We start from the raw sequence: 20,162 nt of genomic DNA, 5'->3' as shown, positions 1-20,162 counted from the left end.
GCTTAGTCCCGAGATAGATGCATGGCCTTCTCCTTTACAAATATGGGATTAGTTAGATATAAATCCTAAAACTAAAGGTTTCTGTAATAAGCCAGGAATCTGAGCTGTATAGAAAGATAGTGGGGGCACACGCCTTTAATCCCAGCACTTGGAAGGCAGAGGCAGCCTGAGTTCAAGGCCAGCCTGGTCTACAGAGTGAGTTTCAGGACAGTCAGGGCTACACAGAGAAACCCTGTCTAGAAAAAAAAAGAAAGAAAGAAAGAAAGAAAGAAAGAAAGAAAGAAAGAAAGAAAGAAAGGAAAAGAAAGAGAGAGGGGAAGGAAGGACAGAAGGAAGGAAGGAAGGAAGGAAGGAAGGAAGGAAGGAAGGAAGGAAAGAAGGAAGGAAGGAAGGAAGGAAGGAAGGAAGCGCAGAGGAGGTAACATTATCCCACAGAGAAGATGATGCGGAAGATGGGAATAAACAGCATCCCTCAGTAAAGTGAGGTTACATGGAGAGAATTGGTAACTACTGCTCTGGAATGCTTCTGGTTATAAATGCTCAAGGCGCTGACCACAAATGGTATGAACACCTCAAAGGAGACAGAAAGAGAAGGCACGGACAGATTCTGAGTTTCTGTTTCCAGTCTCTTATTCAGTATGTAGGGCGATGTTAAACCCACACCAGTCGACAATTTATGCAATGTCAGGGAAAGAGGCGCCTGCAGGGTACCGCTCAGTCACCTGGTTAGCCGGCAAGCTTCCCCAAAGCCTTTGCTGTGGCTTGGAAGGGCTTTGTCTCTTCAGATGATCCTTGCTGGGGCTTGGTCCTCCAGTGATGTGGAAGGTGAGGCTGTGGGGCCCCTGGGGTGTAGGGCCTTGTGGGTGGTGTCTGGGTTGTAGGCAGTGCGCCTCCAGGGGATCACAGGGCTCTAGCCTCTCTCTAGCTTCTTGTTTTGTTGCATGATCTCATCTTACCCACTGTGTTTCTGCCATGATGTCACAGCCCAGAGGCCCACACCAAGAGCCTAGCCAAAGCCAGGCTCATGCTTCCTGATTCCTCAAAATAAACCTCACTTCTTTATAAAGCTACTCTGATTTGGGTATTTCATTACACTAACAAAAGTAGATAGATAGCACAGTATGCATTGCGTGACTTTGCCTGGCTGTATTCACACAAGTAAGAATGAAATGATGGCGTGACTCAGACCTTACGTCATCCAAACTTTTCCCATTGCGTGCACTCGGCATCATATTCTTCTACCTCAATTTACATCTTTAGCATTTCTCCCTGGTAGCTGCCGAAACCACCTAGGCATTTGGGAAGGTTTGAAAAGCCTTAGTTATAAATGTGAGTGGCTTCTTTTCCTCTCCCTGCAAACCTGGCTCTTTCACGCATCATAAATCCTAACGGGTAAAGAGAGGAGCAGACCATTTTTATCCGGGGCTGTGGGTTCTTCTTGAGGCAAGCGGGAGCCCTGCAGAGGTCTTCCCAGACTCAGCATGCTCTCTGGTCAGGTTCAGGGCCACCAAATTATTATTTCCACAACACATTAGGATGCTTTCAATTTTCCCAGCTTAGTTCAGATATGAGACTCAAGTGAAATAGACTATGAAAAAAAATGGGGGTGGGGGTCGGGGGGTGGGGGGCGTGAATAAGAGAGTAGTTCATCAGATGGGAGTCAGCGTCCTAGAAAAATTTTGTATGGAAAGCCTGAAGGACCAAGTTACTGAACAGGGTCTGGAAGGCGGTCTACTTCCAGCCGAGCCTTGGCTTCCACGCCTTCCTCCATCAGCTATCGTTGTCTCCTTTGCGCTGTCTGTGTGCAGGCAGCTGTGGGGTGTGAACGCAGGCTGCCTGAGTTCAGGCCTGTTTGCTGTGTGACCTCAGGTGGTTAACCAACTTCTCTGTGCCTTGTTTTCTCATGTGTAAAAAACTGTCTTGAGAAACATATGAGAGGAAGTTGTTGAAGTCTTTTGTGCAGTTACGGACACATAAGTAACAAGCACTTAAGCAAATCTTAGCCAGTTTTTTTCTGTATGGGAAGTCTGACATTCCATCACACTGTGGAACTAAAACATAAAATATGAAGAGTTAAATTGGGCACTGGGAACCCAATTCCTCTTCCCTCACTTGTCTGTTAACACCAGCCAGCGACTTTTCCTATTACAGAAAAGCCATGTGCTTCGGCTGAGCTAAGGGAGGGCGAGGCGCCTCTGTGAGGGAAGGAATCCTGTGATCTGGTCACTTATCCCACACCATCTACTGACGGCACAGCATGGGAACTGGGTGGGAACAGCCTGGATTAGAAATGGCCCTGCGATTCCAAGTGACACCTCACCGGCAAGCCTTCGCATCTGCTCAGCTCTGCTCCGTGTGGACTGTGGCCACAGCACATGCGCACGAAACAGCAGCTGTGGAAGGGAATTCTGGCATCTGTGTCTGGGGCTTTGGGCAGGTGGCCGAGAAGCTGCCTGTGCTGAAAACGGCTTTATGTCAGATACGGTGAGTAACTGAGTAAGGAACCTGTAAGAGAGACCGGGAGACTCTTTACAGTCCTCTCCTCTGCTCCTGGGGTCGACTGTAGGCTTGAATCATATGGCATGCGTGGTCCAATGAGACCAGAAGAACCTCCAATGAGAGTCTTCCTAAGTCCTCACACAACAAATCTCTATTCTTACAGGAAAGCAAGGCGCATCTGTCCCAGCTGAGCTCAGCCCCACAGTGGGCCTTCCCGCTGAAAGAAGCTACACAATAAGCCTGGGTAATTACAGCAGAGATTGAACGAGCCAGTCACTATAAATAGCTGATTGAAGTCACTAATGTTGTCGTTGTTTGTTGTTCTGTGATTGGTCATTAAGACAAAAAATTCATGAATGGGTTCAGTAGTGCCAAAGATCTACGACAGGTACCATTGGCTTCAGAAGTGGCTGGTACAGGGCAGAGGGCAGAGAGCAGAGGGAGATGATCACAGAAGAGCAAAAAAAGAGAAACCCATGCTAGTGTGACAACTAGCAAAAGTATCCTCTGTCATAATTGACAAAATAATATACTACTACTACTACTACTACTACTACTACTACTACATCTGTGGGTCTGCCTAAAAGATAGATCAAGGATGGCCCAGAACACGATGTTAGAAGACAAAGCTGGTCTCCATATCCATTCCTGCCAGCCAGCTAAAGATTCTCAATGCACGGGATGGCCTATGGCAATCGGAGGCTGAACTACAAGGCCCTTCCTCACACACGCAGACCTGGGAGACTTGGAGAAGTAGTGAGGAAACCTGTTTAGCCGCAGGAGATCTGCTAAAGTCTACTCCCACCCTGAGCAGCACAGAGCAGTCTGTCTGTCCATTGTGGCAAACATCAGCCCCGTGAAGCTGGGCAGTGGAAATGTGGCCAGTCTAAGCTGAGAGGCAGTTAACATGAAAAATAAGTATTGGAGCTTTAAAACATCATATAAAAACCACAAAATATCTTAATAATTTTTATGATGATTTCTTACTGAAATGAGATTTTAGAAATATTGGATTAAGTGAAATATATTACTAAAATTACTTTAACCTCTTTCTCTTTACTCTCTCTCTCTCTCTCTCTCTCTCTTTCTAATGTCATGGATTTTGGGTACAGTTCAATGGCAGAGTACTTACCTAGCAAGCAAAAGGACCTGGGTGAATCTTCAGAATTACACACACACACACACACACACACACTCACATAAAATAGCTATTAGACTTTTAAAACATGCATTTGTGGCTCACATATGTGATTTGCATATTTTCTTAGCCAGGACTAGTACAGACAGAGACCTGTCCCCAAAAGCATTGTGGGTACAAACTTTGTGGAATGCTCAGCATGATAAGGGACATAGAAATTCTACAACAGTTTCAAAGGTTGTGGGAAACCACATATGCCATTACAAGGTGGCACTGGCTACCGCTGGCCACCATGCATAAGTTTGGGTAAACAGCCAATGTGTACATATGCAGTAAAGTTTTTCACCAAGTCACTGCCTGGCCCGGGCATGATAATGAGGCTCCATGAGGTACTGAGAGAGAATAACCAATCAGATGAGGAACATGCAAATGAGGTGGAAAGCATAACCAATCCGGGTGTGAGACACGCCTCTCCTAGGCCTATATAAGCAGCACCAGCTCTGGGCTTGGGGTCTTTTCGCCTCTGCAATCAAGCTCTCCCAATAAACGTGTGCAGAAGGATCCTGGTGTAGCATCTGCTTTGCTGGCGAGTCGGGCGCTCACAAGAAAAGGTGTTCTACCAGACCACTGCAGCAGTTTAAAATGACAGGAAAAGTCTTGACTCTCCACTGTCCAGAGTCAGGCATCACACTGAGAGCACTATGGAACAGCAAACATAAGCCATTTCTTCCCCTAAAGACATCTCAGAATGTAGACTAAAGAACCCAGGTAGTGAGTCAAAAGTAGAGCCAGGATTTTTTTCAAGGAACCAGGCCTGCTTAGGTAGGAGAACTTGGCAGCCTGATCAGACAGATCAAGAATAGCTATGGACTGCCTGTCAGTGCTGTGGCTTATCTCTCTCCTTCACAGTGAAGGATCGGCCTATTCGGGAGCTTCCTTAGATGTCAGGTATACGGCTTAGTTTGGAAGCAGATCTTAGGGGAAAGAGATAGACTTAGACTGGCTATGTTGGAAGGTAATCTTTCTGCAGTCCTTTGAACGAAAAGGGCCCCCACCGGCTCATAGGGAGTGGCACTATTAGGAGATGTGGCCTCGTTGAAATAGGTGTGGCCTTGTTGGAGGAAGTGTGATAATGTGGGTGAGCTTTGAGGTCTCAAGAGCTCAAGGCAGGCCCAGTGTCTCACTCTCTTTCTGCTGCCTGTGGATCCTAATGTAGAACTTCCAGTTCCTTTCCAGCACTGTGTCTGCCTGCATGCCACCATGCTTCCCACCATGATGGTAATGGGCTCAATCTCTGAACTGCTAGCCAGCTTCAGTGAAATGTTTACCATTATAAGAGTTGTCATGGTCATGGTGTCTCTTCACAGCAGTAGAAGCCCTAACTAAGACACTTCCCCTCTGGATGAAGAGACCTATTATGATACAAGATACCTTTAGCATATCTGAACTGGATGCAGAACATAAGATGGTGAACTTTGAACCTTGTGTGGTCAGTGAAAAAGAGTTCGGGGGGCCTTGAGAAGATGATCATGGTTTGCACAAGGGAGGCATGTATACACATTGTCAGAAGGTGGGTTTCAGTAATTCAAAATAAGAGCAAATTATTTGAAGATGTTGTCAACTGAGGGGCTGTGGACAGCTGATGGCTTCAGAGGGAGGAATAATTGGTTTTCTTTAAGAGCGTGCCCCTGGTAGGTTGACTACACTGCAGTGGATGATTCTACACCTAGGAGGATATGGGCAGCATAAACTGGGTTCCACGAGCTATGGTTAAAGACAAAACAAAACAAAACAAAACAAGACAAAACAAAACAAAACAAAACAAAACTCCATGACATTGGGTTGGTAGAGACGGGAGGATGGATCTAGAGAGAGTTGAGGGAAGGGTTAGCGTAAAAATGACCAAAATACACTGCACGAAATTCTCAAAAATTTAATAAAAATACATTTGAAACAAGAAACAAGTTTTTTCTACATGTGGATCCTGAGGTCGGAGGATTGCTAGAAATTTGAGGATAGGTAGGTGGGTGAGGTATGCAGCACCTGTCATGATAAGCAATGGTGAAAGGCAGGACTTTGCTCAAAATAACAAGAACAAGAGAAAAACCAAGCATTCACATCTCCATCTTTCAAACCTAGGTGGATCCTTCACTTGACTTACTCCATAGAACACGGCAGAGGTGATATTCAATTTCCAAGGCCAGCCCGCAAGACATTCTGTAGCTCCTGCTCTTATCCAGCTGTTGATAAAGTCTTCCACAAAAGGTCAGCTCAGGTGTCCCAGCTGCCCTGATCCCTGGAGTGACTCCCATTTAAACCTGTAGCTCACGAAGTGCATGTGTATGCAGAGGACAAGCCAGCAGAAGAAATCGTGGGTTTGTTAGCCCAGTGAGCCATGAGAAAGAATTCATTGAAGTAGTTTTAGGTCATGGCTGTTTATGATGTTTGCCCTGTAGCAATGTTTAACTGGCGCCTTCTGCTTACAAGGCCTGGATGTAGCTGATGGCAGTTTTCTGGTGAAAAGGCTTGGGATCCTACAGCAGCTGAGGTACTTTCACCACACTGCTCTCCACAGGAGCCTCTCTCCACATCATCTCTCACAGCGAGACAGCTGGCGTCCCTTAGAATGAGTGGCCTCAGAGAGGGAGGCTGTGGCAAAGATGGAGGCTGTCACATTGTTTATAACCTGACATCAGGCTGGGACAATCAGAAGCTATGTGAAGAGAATACTGTTAACTAGGACCCAGGAGCTTAAACATTTTCAGGTCCACATCATTTCCCAGGAAATCCGCTGTGTTTGAGAGGAGTAAATGTAATGGGAGCTTTAGTTTCCATTAGACAGGAAGTACTTGACTCTCAGTTTTCTCACCCGCCAAGTTAAGTGTCATGTCTGTGTCTGTGCCTGTGTTCCAGGGTTGTGGCGATTATATGAGAGGAGGCATCTGAGGACGCTGTCCACAGAGAAGTTGTTTGAAATCAAGGTTTGACTCTGACCTACATTTGTACTCCACTGTCACCATGGTGACTAGCCTAAGTCTTTATAATTCGTAGCCTTCAGTCTTTCTGTTCTGTTGGTTGCGGTCAGGATGGAATGCAGCTTCATATGTAAAAAAGTCTAGTAGAGTAGAGTACTGGCTCACAGTAGGTACTCAATGAGATTATCCTCCTTTAATATTTTTCATTTTGAATCTCTAATTTGCTCATTTTTTTTTAAAGGAAAGCCTTTGAGGCTTAAAGTTAAGGCCAAATATCAAAGCTGGTTATATTTCAGTAATTCATTCCAAATCTCACAATAACAACGGTTTCCAAGAAACCTAAAGAGATGGAGGCCCAAGGCACTGTCCAAGTTAGCCAGAGAACACTAGCCAACCCCTTGGTACTGAGATTAGCACGAGCCAATCCCTGACATCTCTAGCCTTGTGAGACACAAATCTACATCCCAGAAGACTTGAAATCATAGATCGAAAGGATGAAGGGGCTCAGGAGGTGAGAGCACCCCTCCTGAGCGAGCCTCGGCCATCACTAGTAACACATGGAGTTGAAGGGTAAGTAGCCCAGAGACTTCTTGACTTCTTCATGGGAATCGTTTCCTAGGAGTGGACAGTGGAAGATGATGAATAGAGGCCCCTGGGCCTTCAAGGGGTTAACTGTACAAGCTGAACATCAAGAGAAGGGAAAACAGGCATGGAAAACTTGACCTTTAAGGCTGGAGCCTGTCTCCAGAAGTACCAGCGCTGGGCAAGCAGAACTCCCTACCCCCATGCCCAAGGGACCCCGTGGGCCTTAAATGGCAAGCGATGAGCAGGTTGCACAGTGCTTCTGTATCAATGGGGACCAAGATAAATGTCAGCTGCCAGGCCTCAAAGACAGGCATGACAGAGCACTGTAGAGAAAAGTCACCACAGGCCGTGGAGGAGTCCTTTGGTCTCCCTGGTGGTCTCTAGCAGACCTTTTCTGAGGCTTCATGGTAGAAAAGGGAGCTGAGCAGGCTGGGATGGCAGCAGCTTCTGCCCCTCCTCGTGGCTCTGTACTGTCTTCTCTCGGGCAATCCTCAGGCTCAGCTCAACTATCTCTCCTCATAGGTTGTAGTGGAGGCTCTGCAGCAGCCCATCAATCTGACCTTACTCACAAACAGGTAGGAGACTCGGTTTCTCCCTCCCTCCCTCCCTCCCTCCCTCCCTCCCTCCCTCCCTCCCTCCCTCCCTCCCTCCCTCCCTTCTTCCCTCCCTCCCTTCTTCCCTCCCTCCCTCCCTCCCTCCCTTCCTTCCTTCCTTCCTTCCTTCCTTCCTTCCTTCCTTCCTTCCTTCCTTCCTTCCCTGCCTCTCCTTTTATTTTCCCCAGCTTACAAGTATATTGTAAAGTATATACTAGATCAGGGTTTTACAGCCCTGGAAAAGATGTCTACTACAGAGACTGTGCTCAGCATGAGTTTGGAGGCAGGCAGAGCCAAAGGACTGCAAGGGATAAAGTCAGGACTTTCTAGAGGAGGGAATGACACAGCAAAGCCAGAAAGGAAGAAGATATAGGGAAGAAGTGAGAAGGAAGAGTGCATTCTGGGAAAAAGGCCATGGCCACACCTACCAGCCTTGACTCCGGGTCTGCAGTAGAACGACTGATGTTTCATTGTCCAGTGGCAGGGATGGCCTGGGCCAAGGACAAAGGAAGGCCCAGTCATCCTTACTTCAGGCCAGAAGCATTCAGATATGATCCAAAGTGGAAAAGAAGGACCCCAGGAGACACCAGAAAAGACTCCTCAGAAGGAAGGAGGGTCTGGGGGAACAGGGCAGAGCCTTCCCTGACTTGTACCTCCTCTCAGACGAAGAGCAAGCAATGTTCTCTCCCAGGAAATGTGGAGCTCACAGCCAGTATGTAAGTCCCATAGCAGAGCACTGACTATCGCTAGTCCACCAAAAACCGGACTTTAAGAAAGCTTGAATCAATCAGAGAAGCCTGGGAGATGCTATTAATTTTATCAGATGCCCTGCCTACCTGGACAGTGCCAGCAAACTTCCTTCCTACAACTGCACCAAAACTGCTGCTGTGTTTTTGTTGGTCACCGTGATGAGGCAGGTAAGGTTACTGAAGAAAGGGAGAAGGATAGGTAGAGATATAGACACAGACACATGGATACAGAGGTACATACCTGAGGGGTTAGCCCTGTGCCGAAAGCTCAGAGAGCACTGCTTAGCATTTAAAGAGAAAGTAGAATCTTTCGCATGATATCCTTGTGCAGGGGCAGTGCTAATCCTCCCTGCACCGTTCTGATTTTAGTGCATGTGCTACCAAAGGGAGCACTCTAGCCCTGCATGCCAGGTGTCTCTTCTCCCCACCCCCACCCCCTCTCATACAATGGCCAACAGCAGTCACTACAAAGCACTGATGTAATGACGAGATCCTTAAATATCTTATCTGACAGATGATTGTCTGGTTGCAGACTCCCGGGCTTACTTAGTTTGCCTTTGAAAAGCAGACGGAAAAATTCTCACAAATTCCGTATTGTTCCTCCCCACCGCCCCTTCATTACTTCCTTCTCTCAGCCCTTTTTACTTTTACAGCCCTTAGGATCGGGTTATGACAAAGCCCGCAATAGCTCATCCCATTTGTTTTACGACCTCTCCATCTGGTTTTGTTAAGTTACATTCCTTATAAAGAGACGCATGAACCCAAAATGTGTAGATATCTTTTGTGACCCGGGAGGCCTGAGCCTGTAACTGACGTTAATGGAACCATCACCAACTTAATGTTTCTCAGACTCTCGGGTTGCTTTATAAGAACACATGGTAGTGTCTCTCAAGGAGCCATTGTTGTTATAGAAGCGTGTGTTAAGTGGGGCTTTTGATCAGATAAGTATCTGTGACTGTGACAGTCAGTGTCCTTTATAACGGTGTGTGTGTCCGCAGACAACGCACGCACACACTAAGTGCACACAAGGAAAGTTCAGAAATCACAAGCACCAGTTCATGAAAATGTGAGCTCCTTCCCATCTTGCCTGCGTGGCTCTAACATTGGACAACTCTCCAGAGAAGGCTCAAGGCACAGATGGTTTCCACAGTAAAACCAACCTTCTCATTAGCTCGGGCTTCACAGAGGGAGTCAAAGCACTTGGACACTCTGGCCATCTTATTGTACCCATTATCGGACACTTAGGGTTCAGTCTGTCTTCAGACTCTACTTCACACAAAGCAAAATACAAGCATAAACTACATTTTCCTACCTGCTCCAGGAGCCACCAGGAGCCTGGCTGCTGCTCGCAACCCTTCAGACACCAGGGTGAGTTCTTCGGCTCCCTCCCCTGGAACCAGAACCTAAGAAAACTTTCAGTTGCTATGAACAGGCAGACTGTAACCTTCTAGTCAGCTCTTCCTCTTTCCTCTCCATGACTGATTGGGTGCCACAATGAAGGACTCAGAAAAAAAAAGATGTCTAGAGAGATAGGGATTGAATTTGGGGAGAGCGAGAGAAAGGAAAACACAGTCCTAAGCTAAGAGTCCGTTCACCCAGTGCCCATCCTCCAAGGAGAAGATCCCTCCCTTTCTAGCTTTGGTTTCTCATAGAAGACTTGCCACTGTGTTACTCACGTAATTGCTACATTGCCCCTTTGCAAACGGCAGACATGCCTTGTGGGCAGAACTCCAGATTTTCCATGCATGCCTCTACCTGTCCGTGGGGATATCACAGAACCTGGGAAAGTTGAAAAAGCGACACACCACCCACAAGGGGAGACCTAAACTAGACTATTAATCAAGCTGTAGGGTTAAAAACACACCACAGAAGGATGGAGGGGCTGGTACGAGCTTCTCCACACATTGGGCATCTACCTTCTTCATAGGATCACTAGGCTATGGCTCAGAGTCCTTCCAAGGAGATAGGCAAGACACACTTTGTCAAGCCTCGACGTGCTTCCCCAAGGAGCAAAGGAGCATCGAGGATTACTACCACTGAAGGAATGTGGTTTTCTTACTCTGGGCAGTCAATGTAAGAGTCAAAGATGATAAATGAACTATTACAGTTTCTTTAAGTTGAATACAGCAGGATACATCATTAAAGACAATATTCAAAAAGATAAGGCAGACGGTACCAAGGCTCCATATCTGATTAAGTACTAGATTCCAAGAAGGCAACAGAAGAGAGGACAGACCAATAAAGAAGTTAGGAAATCCTGGCTCCACTGGTCATGATCTATGTGATTTTGCTTAAAGCACTTAACCCTGCTTTCCAACAAATACAGAGGGCTTGGAGATCAGAGAAATCACACCACCTTACACTCTGACATCCACCCCTCCCCCACCCCCTATTCTTGCAGTAAAACGGATTTTCATTGGGATTGGGACCTCACCCTTCCCTCTGCTTGCTTGCATGAGGTTATTGCCACTCGTAGACTTTTTCAGAAGTATACAGGTGGCCGACGTCAGCAGATTCAGGGGTGAGGTTATGAACCATGTGCAGAGATGATTTTTATTTTATTTTATTTTTTTACTGTAGTGACTGCAGAACCCACAACTGACAGTTAGTTACAGTCCTAGGTAGGGCAAGAGAGACTGAAAATAAAGCCACTGTAGGAAAAAAAATTATCAGAGTTTAGAAATGGTATGTCTTAAGCTTCTATTGTTGTGATACTGTGACCAAAAACCACTTGGGGAGGAAAGGGTTTCCTTCATCTTACACTTCCAGGTCACAGCCCATCCCTGTGAGGAAACCAAAGCAGGAACCTGGAGGCTGAACGGAGCAGAGACCATGCATGGAGGAGTGCGGCTCATGGACTTGCTGCTCCTGGCTAGCTCAAGCTGCTTTCTTAGAGAACTGGAAACAACCTGTCCAGTGGCGATTTTGCTCCCTGAGGGCTGAGCCTGCCCACTGTGGTGGTTAACATTATGTTCTAAGTTTAAATTACTGTGCTCAAGAACTCTATAAAACAAAACAAAATACCTCAAACCTGTAAGCCCCACTTGCCCGAAGACAAATAGCTTCCTGGAATGCTGGGGGCTGTTGTGCGGGTAAGATAACGAGCCATGTGTTTTTGCTTCTGCAAAGAAGCTTGGTTGCCTCAACTCCACAGGAAGTGCTCGATCACACATAGGCATGAGGTACGTAGGCAGGAAGTAAGCCAGGATGTGTGCTTGCCCCCATTAGACAAAGGCAGGAAGTACGTAGCCTATATAAGCCTCTGACTAATATAATTTGGTGCCATACTCCCGGGTATAGACCAGGCCAGTGTCCATTGTCCCAACCGGTGTTTAATAAAGCTTGTTTCAAATTTGTCTCAAAAGTTTAGTAGAGTTCTTATTCTCACTGTGTGGGATTAACAGGGGTGTTAGCCAAGTCAACCTTAATCAAGAAAATGCCCTATCGGCAATCTGGATGGAAGCATTTTCTCAATTAAGTTTCTCTTCCCAGGTGATTCTGGTTTATATAAAATTGACCCCAAAAAAGTCCAAGAAGAACATAGTATGAGACCCAGTTTTGAGAATGTTATTCCAAGACTTGGGTTTAGTCATGACCCAAAGCCAGCATTTCCTTTGTGTTTCTAAGATATGTCACTTCACACCTTACATCCACCTAGTTAGATGTCTGATATACTGGAAAAATTGCAGTCATATGGATCCTTTCCTCTTGGCTTCTACCCCTCACAAAGCTGCTTTGGATCCCCCCGACAACACAAGTTTCGGCGATGTTATAGGGCCAACAAATGTGTTTCTTTTTAATCCATTCTTGGAAATGTTTTCTAAAGCTCAGACTGCACATATAGAGAGATGTAGGAAAAGTAAGGCAGATTCTAAAGAAAGATTTCAAAATTCTTTCCTCTGTTTTTCCGAGTATAGTTCTTTGTTAAACATCTAGACAGTGTTCAAGGCAGAGTGTCACGGTGGAAATCCCCATGACTTGACCTCCCCAGGAACCATGAATAACACTGGAGCAACTGGCTGTTCAAAAGCATGATCCACAGAGTAGCAGCCCAGAGCTGGCTAGAAATCCAGGAAACAGGGCCTCAGGCCAGGCGTGCATTTAATAAGACACCCAAGGAACCCTGTGCCTAAAGTCTGAAAGGCCGTGGGCCTTTGCACTGAGAAGCCTTTTGCTTATTGTTAGAGCATTTGGGGGGGGGCATATAATTTTGCAGCTTTTAATATCACAGTCCTGGTAAATGAGAAGCATGTGTGAATACAAAGCTAGAAGCCATGACATCGAAATCTTTATCTAAAACATAAGCAGTTGACTTACTGGAAATTTATTCCCATTATAATGGAATTATAGATTCACAATGGACCCTAGGATATTATCTATGCACAGTAGCAGAGTAAAGCGGGACACAGTGTACAGTAGAGGTAGCCAGGCCTCTGCTGGAAAACCCATCAGAAGGACCTGGCGGCCGCGCTCACAAGCGGATCCCACCCAGTGTTCTGGTTTAGGTCTGACTGAGGCTTAAGAATTTGCATTTGTAGCAAGTACCTGAGAGTGTCTGCACTGTTGCCTCCAGAATGTTAAACTATGGTTACCAAAATAAAAATGGGTTTGATTTACACACACACACACACACACTCAATGTGTGCATGTATGTATATATGTATACATACATACCATATATATGAAATTTGTTGCTTGCTCTTATTACCATGAATGTGGTATCTTTTCAGGTAATATTCCGTCATTTTTAAGGGTTGCAAGATAAACTATTGCTGCTATGATTATGCGTGTTAATGATTTAAAGTGAGCAATCACTGTCTTCAATCTGCAGGTCACTTTCTTTCTTCAAATTTAAATTAAATTTCTTCCTTTTTTTGTATAAGTGTTTTGCTTGCATGTGTGTGTATGTATGTATGTATGTATCTATGTATGTTTGTATCTATGTATGTTTGTATGTATGTATGTATGTATGCATACCACCTGTGTGGCTGGTGCCTTTGGAAGTTAGAAGAGGGTTTCAGATTTTATGGAACTGATGTTATGAACTAGAGTTACAGAACTGGAGTGGTTGCGAGCCACCATATAGGTGCTTAGACTTGAACCCAGGTCCTCTGCAAAGCAACAAGTGGTCTCAACCACTGTGCCACCTCTCCACCATTTTTTAAAATTATTATTCCTGTTTTACTTGTTTGTTTTTCTAGACAGGGTTTCTCTGTGTAGTTGTGGTGGTCCTGGAACTCCCTCTGTGGACCAGGCTTCTGCCTCCCCAGTGCTGAGATCAAAGGTGTGCACCAGGCACCCCACCACCGCCTGGGTTTCATCATCACCTTAAATAAGCATCTTGTGATTGGGTCTAAAGATAAGCCAAGCTCTGAACTGACCAGAAGTAGGATTCGCATTACGTAAGTGCCTATGAGATCCACAGATGAAATTCCATTCCTGTGGGAGCTACAATCGTCTTTTTCCTCTGCACAGCTGTAACATGGCTACACAAAACTCCATGGTGGCTGGAAAGGAGGGACTGCTTGGCTCAGGGTTGCCACCCAGGATCCAGGTGCCCTCCTCATCAACCTAGACTCCCAAGTAGAAAGTGGGAATTTGCAAATACAGAACTGCAGAGGGCAGGCTGGTGAGAACCATTCCTGGCATTGTTGAGGCAGTTCCTAACAAGTGCACTAACATGCTCCCTGGAACTGTCTGCTTCAGCTACAGCGTGCTTTCTTGATGTCACTTGCTGCAGGAGGCCCTGGGCTCATGTGGGAAGCCGCCCCCACATTCGCCGTCACAAGATGGCGCTGACATCCTGTGTTCTAAGTTGGTAAACAAATAATTTGCGCATGAGCCAAGGGTATTTACGACTACTTGTACTCTGTTTTTCCCGTGAACGTCAGCTCGGCCATGGGCTGCAGCCAATCAGGGAGTGATGCGTCCTAGGCAATTGTTGTTCTCTTTTAAATAGAAGGGGTTTCGTTTTTCTCTCTCTCTTGCTTCTTACACTCTGGCCCCAAAAGATGTAAGCAATAAAGCTTTGCCGTAGAAGATTCTGGTTGTTGTGTTCTTCCTGGCCGGTCGTGAGAACGCGACGAATAACAATTGGTGCCGAATTCCGGGACGAGAAAAAACTCCGGACTGGCGCAGGAGGGATACTTCATTTCAGAACCAGAACTGCGGATCACGTTTATAAAGGTTCCCGTAACACAGACTGTTGAGAAGGATTCAACTGCCGAATTCAGAACTCATCAGCTGGGGAACGACGGTGATAAAGGTTCCCGTAAAGCAGACTGTTAAGAAGGATTCAACTGTATGAATTCAGAACTTTTCAGCTGGGGAACGAGAGTACCAGTGAGTATGTTTGGCCTTGAATTTTTTCTGGTGTTAGGAGCCCTTTTGTTCTTTTTCACATGCTATCAAGTGATTAAGATAGGGCTGAAAATTCTAGAGGAAATTCAGGACAATCTATCAGAAGTAAAGCGGGGAGAGAGAGTAGGAACAAAGAGGAAGTATGGTACACAAAATAAGTATACAGGCCTTTCCAAGGGTCTTGAACCCGAGGAAAAGTTAAGGTTAGGTAGGAATACCTGGAGAGAGATTAGAAGAAAAAGAGGAAAAAGGGAGAAGAAAAAAGATCGATTAGCGGAGGTCTCTAGGAGATACTCGTCACTAGATGAGCTCAGGAAGCCAGCTCTTAGTAGCTCTGAAGCAAGTGAAGAATCCTCCTCTGAGGAAACAGACTGGGAGGAAGAAGCAGCCCATTACCAGCCAGCTAATTGGTCAAGAAAAAAGCCAAAAGCGGCTGGCGAAAGTCAGCGTACTGTTCAACCTCCCGGCAGTCGGTTTCAAGGTCCGCCCTATGCGGAGCCCCCGCCCTGCGTAGTGCGTCAGCAATGCGCAGAGGGGCAATGCGCAGAGAGGTGCGCAGAGAGGCAGTGCGCAGAGAGGTGCGCAGAGAGGCAGTGCGCAGAGAGGCAGTGCGCAGACTCATTCATTCCCCGAGAGGAACAAAAGAAAATACAACAGGCATTTCCAGTCTTTGAAGGAGCCGAGGGTGGGCGTGTCCACGCTCCGGTAGAATACGTACAGATTAAGGAAATTGCCGAGTCGGTTCGTAAATACGGAACCAATGCTAATTTTACCTTGGCGCAGTTAGACAGGCTCGCTGGTATGGCACTAACGCCTGCTGATTGGCAGACGGTTGTAAAAGCCGCTCTCCCTAGTATGGGCAAATATATGGAATGGAAAGCGCTTTGGCACGAAGCTGCACAGGCGCAGGCCCGAGCAAACGCAGCTGCTTTGACTCCAGAGCAGAGAGATTGGACTTTTGACTTGTTAACGGGTCAGGGAGCTTATTCTGCTGATCAGACAAACTACCATTGGGGAGCTTATGCCCAGATTTCTTCCACGGCTATTAGGGCCTGGAAGGCGCTCTCTCGAGCAGGTGAAACCACTGGTCAGTTAACAAAGATAATCCAGGGACCTCAGGAATCTTTCTCAGATTTTGTGGCCAGAATGACAGAGGCAGCAGAGCGTATTTTTGGAGAGTCAGAGCAAGCTGCGCCTCTCATAGAACAGCTAATCTACGAGCAAGCCACAAAGGAGTGCCGAGCGGCCATAGCCCCAAGAAAGAACAAAGGCTTACAAGACTGGCTCAGGGTCTGTCGAGAGCTTGGGGGACCTCTCAGCAATGCAGGTTTAGCGGCTGCCATCCTTCAATCTCAGAACCGCTCCATGGGCAGAAATAATCAGAGGACATGTTTTAATTGCGGAAAGCCTGGGCATTTTAAGAAAGATTGCAGAGCTCCAGATAAACAGGGAGGGACTCTCACTCTTTGCTCTAAGTGTGGCAAGGGTTATCATAGAGCTGACCAGTGTCGCTCTGTGAGGGATATAAAGGGCAGAATTCTTCCCCCACCTGATAGTCAATCAACTGATGTGCCAAAAAACGGGTCATCGGGCCCTCGGTCCCAGGGCCCTCAAAGATATGGGAACCGGTTTGTCAGGACCCAGGAAGCAGTCAGAGAGGCGACCCAGGAAGACCCACAAGGGTGGACCTGCGTGCCGCCTCCGACTTCCTATTAATGCCTCAAATGAGTATTCAGCCGGTGCCGGTGGAGCCTATACCATCCTTGCCCCCGGGAACCATGGGCCTTATTCTCGGCCGAGGTTCACTCACCTTGCAGGGCTTAGTAGTCCACCCTGGAATTATGGATTGTCAACATTCCCCTGAAATACAGGTCCTGTGCTCAAGCCCTAAAGGCGTTTTTTCTATTAGTAAAGGAGATAGGATAGCTCAGCTGCTGCTCCTCCCTGATAATACCAGGGAGAAATCTGCAGGACCTGAGATAAAGAAAATGGGCTCCTCAGGAAATGATTCTGCCTATTTGGTTGTATCTTTAAATGATAGACCTAAGCTCCGCCTTAAGATTAATGGAAAAGAGTTTGAAGGCATCCTTGATACCGGAGCAGATAAAAGTATAATTTCTACACATTGGTGGCCCAAAGCATGGCCCACCACAGAGTCATCTCATTCATTACAGGGCCTAGGATATCAATCATGTCCCACTATAAGCTCCGTTGCCTTGACGTGGGAATCCTCTGAAGGGCAGCAAGGGAAATTCATACCTTATGTGCTCCCACTCCCGGTTAACCTCTGGGGAAGGGATATTATGCAGCATTTGGGCCTTATTTTGTCCAATGAAAACACCCCATCAGGAGGGTATTCAGCTAAAGCAAAAAATATCATGGCAAAGATGGGTTATAAAGAAGGAAAAGGGTTAGGACATCAAGAACAGGGAAGGATAGAGCCCATCTCACCTAATGGAAACCAAGACAGACAGGGTCTGGGTTTTCCTTAGCGGCCATTGGGGCAGCACGACCCATACCATGGAAAACAGGGGACCCAGTGTGGGTTCCTCAATGGCACCTATCCTCTGAAAAACTAGAAGCTGTGATTCAACTGGTAGAGGAACAATTAAAATTAGGCCATATTGAACCCTCTACCTCACCTTGGAATACTCCAATTTTTGTAATTAAGAAAAAGTCAGGAAAGTGGAGACTGCTCCATGACCTCAGAGCCATTAATGAGCAAATGAACTTATTTGGCCCAGTACAGAGGGGTCTCCCTGTACTTTCCGCCTTACCACGTGGCTGGAATTTAATCATTATAGATATTAAAGATTGTTTCTTTTCTATACCTTTGTGTCCAAGGGATAGGCCCAGATTTGCCTTTACCATCCCCTCTATTAATCACATGGAACCTGATAAGAGGTATCAATGGAAGGTCTTACCACAGGGAATGTCCAATAGTCCTACTATGTGTCAACTTTATGTACAAGAAGCTCTTTTGCCAGTGAGGAAACAATTCCCCTCTTTAATTTTGCTCCTTTACATGGATGACATCCTCCTGTGCCATAAAGACCTTACCATGCTACAAAAGGCATATCCTTTTCTACTTAAAACTTTAAGTCAGTGGGGTCTACAGATAGCCACAGAAAAGGTCCAAATTTCTGATACAGGACAATTCTTGGGCTCTGTGGTGTCCCCAGATAAGATTGTGCCCCAAAAGGTAGAGATAAGAAGAGATCACCTCCATACCTTAAATGATTTTCAAAAGCTGTTGGGAGATATTAATTGGCTCAGACCTTTTTTAAAGATTCCTTCCGCTGAGTTAAGGCCTTTGTTTAGTATTTTAGAAGGAGATCCTCATATCTCCTCCCCTAGGACTCTTACTCTAGCTGCTAACCAGGCCTTACAAAAAGTGGAAAAGGCCTTACAGAATGCACAATTACAACGTATTGAGGATTCGCAGCCTTTCAGTTTGTGTGTCTTTAAGACAGCACAATTGCCAACTGCAGTTTTGTGGCAGAATGGGCCATTGTTGTGGATCCATCCAAACGTATCCCCAGCTAAAATAATAGATTGGTATCCTGATGCAATTGCACAGCTTGCCCTTAAAGGCCTAAAAGCAGCAATCACCCACTTTGGGCAAAGTCCATATCTTTTAATTGTACCTTATACCGCTGCACAGGTTCAAACCTTGGCAGCCGCATCTAATGATTGGGCAGTTTTAGTTACCTCCTTTTCAGGAAAAATAGATAACCATTATCCAAAACATCCAATCTTACAGTTTGCCCAAAATCAATCTGTTGTGTTTCCACAAATAACAGTAAGAAACCCACTTAAAAATGGGATTGTGGTATATACTGATGGATCAAAAACTGGCATAGGTGCCTATGTGGCTAATGGTAAAGTGGTATCCAAACAATATAATGAAAATTCACCTCAAGTGGTAGAATGTTTAGTGGTCTTAGAAGTTTTAAAAACCTTTTTAGAACCCCTTAATATTGTGTCAGATTCCTGTTATGTGGTAAATGCAGTAAATCTTTTAGAAGTGGCTGGAGTGATTAAGCCTTCCAGTAGAGTTGCCAATATTTTTCAGCAGATACAATTAGTTTTGTTATCTAGAAGATCTCCTGTTTATATTACTCATGTTAGAGCCCATTCAGGCCTACCTGGCCCCATGGCTCTGGGAAATGATTTGGCAGATAAGGCCACTAAAGTGGTGGCTGCTGCCCTATCATCCCCGGTAGAGGCTGCAAGAAATTTTCATAATAATTTTCATGTGACGGCTGAAACATTACGCAGTCGTTTCTCCTTGACAAGAAAAGAAGCCCGTGACATTGTTACTCAATGTCAAAGCTGCTGTGAGTTCTTGCCAGTTCCTCATGTGGGAATTAACCCACGCGGTATTCGACCTCTACAGGTCTGGCAAATGGATGTTACACATGTTTCTTCCTTTGGAAAACTTCAATATCTCCATGTGTCCATTGACACATGTTCTGGCATCATGTTTGCTTCTCCGTTAACTGGAGAAAAAGCCTCACATGTGATTCAACATTGTCTTGAGGCATGGAGTGCTTGGGGGAAACCCAGACTCCTTAAGACTGATAATGGACCAGCTTATACGTCTCAAAAATTCCAACAGTTCTGCCGTCAGATGGACGTAACCCACCTGACTGGACTTCCATACAACCCTCAAGGACAGGGTATTGTTGAGCGTGCGCATCGCACCCTCAAAACCTATCTTATAAAACAGAAGAGGGGAACTTTTGAGGAGACTGTACCCCGAGCACCAAGAGTGTCGGTGTCTTTGGCACTCTTTACACTCAATTTTTTAAATATTGATGCTCATGGCCATACTGCGGCTGAACGTCATTGTTCAGAGCCAGATAGGCCCAATGAGATGGTTAAATGGAAAAATGTCCTTGATAATAAATGGTATGGCCCGGATCCTATCTTGATAAGATCCAGGGGAGCTATCTGTGTTTTCCCACAGAATGAAGACAACCCATTTTGGGTACCGGAAAGACTCACCCGAAAAATCCAGACTGACCAAGGGAATACTAATGTCCCTCGTCTTGGTGATGTCCAGGGCGTCAATAATAAAGAGAGAGCAGCGTTGGGGGATAATGTCGACATTTCCACTCCCAATGACGGTGATGTATAATGCTCAAGTATTCTCCTGCTTTTTTACCACTAACTGGGAACTGGGTTTGGCCTTAATTCAGACAGCCTTGGTTCTGTCTGGACAGGTCCAGATGACTGACACCATTAACACTTTGTCAGC

The 20,162-nt window shown here is 45.9% G+C and overlaps 1 long non-coding RNA gene and 2 pseudogenes across 1 annotated transcript; 2 read left to right on the top strand and 1 right to left on the bottom strand.

The window, feature by feature from the left end:
• The first annotated feature begins 362 nt into the window (after nucleotides 1–362).
• Gm32369 lies at nucleotides 363–2,798 on the top strand. Its single transcript, XR_003950187.1, has 3 exons — nucleotides 363–825; nucleotides 2,152–2,484; nucleotides 2,663–2,798. It is a non-coding gene; the product is annotated as a predicted gene, 32369 (long non-coding RNA).
• A 6,033-nt stretch (nucleotides 2,799–8,831) lies between these two features.
• On the bottom strand, nucleotides 8,832–8,932 carry LOC115488036 (annotated as a pseudogene).
• Nucleotides 8,933–15,520: 6,588 nt separating this feature from the next.
• Gm51982 lies at nucleotides 15,521–19,836 on the top strand (annotated as a pseudogene).
• Nucleotides 19,837–20,162: the final 326 nt, after the last annotated feature.

Source organism: Mus musculus, chromosome 12, assembly GCF_000001635.26.
Source record: "Mus musculus strain C57BL/6J chromosome 12, GRCm38.p6 C57BL/6J".
Lineage (NCBI taxonomy): Eukaryota > Metazoa > Chordata > Mammalia > Rodentia > Muridae > Mus > Mus musculus.
Note: the sequence above shows the minus strand (reverse complement) of the source record. Positions and strands in the feature narration are given on the sequence as shown.